General features: G+C 37.1%; 1 protein-coding gene across 1 annotated transcript in view; it reads left to right on the forward strand.

Annotated features, from left to right (window-relative positions):
* LOC104402370 (BDNF/NT-3 growth factors receptor) overlaps window positions 1–677 on the forward strand; it is a 53,736-nt gene that overhangs the window by 9,127 nt on the left and 43,932 nt on the right. The window lies entirely within an intron of this gene.

Here is a 677-nt window from a genome sequence, read left to right on the forward strand (position 1 = left end):
ACCATTTTGGAAAGATAATCTGTGACAAAGCTGTAAAACAATGAGAACTGATGTCCCTTTAAATGGGTTCAGATTTGATATCTGGCTGAAATGGCTAGTGACTGCTAGTGTCACCATTTATGCATTTTTGATAGTGTATGTGAAATGAGTTTGCTGTCTTTCTAATCTCTGCTTAACAAATAGCCACACCAAAGCAAATGACATCAACTAGCATCCTCCTCTATCAGCAGGGCTGCCAGGTTTGGCAGGGAGATCAGGGCCTGAATGGGGGATGCAGAGCAAACGCTACTACTTTTCCCAGACTGATTATCTCTTTGGCAGAGGATATATTGTCAGAGCCATGTTGGGGCATTTACATTTGTCTGCTTGGACCTCTGCCATGGATCAGGAGAGAACTGCAGTCTTTTAAGATGCCATCCCAGTACTTTTTCAGAACACTGAATTTCCATTAAAAGAAGTCAGATTTGCAGCTGATAAGAAATAATTTGTGATTTTGTAATGAATGCTTATTCTTTGATTCTTTTTGATTGGCACTTTCTTGCCTCATAACTGTGATTTTGCATTATTGTACAGAAAGATAGTTTAGCAGACAGTAGATTTCCTACCTTAAGTCTTCTCTTTTTTTTTTTTTTTTTTTTTTTTTTTTTTTTATCAACCCCCTTTTTTAAAACAAAAAA

The sequence above is a fragment of the Nestor notabilis genome, unplaced genomic scaffold (assembly GCF_000696875.1).
Source record: "Nestor notabilis isolate BGI_N333 unplaced genomic scaffold, ASM69687v1 scaffold3282, whole genome shotgun sequence".
NCBI lineage: Eukaryota > Metazoa > Chordata > Aves > Psittaciformes > Psittacidae > Nestor > Nestor notabilis.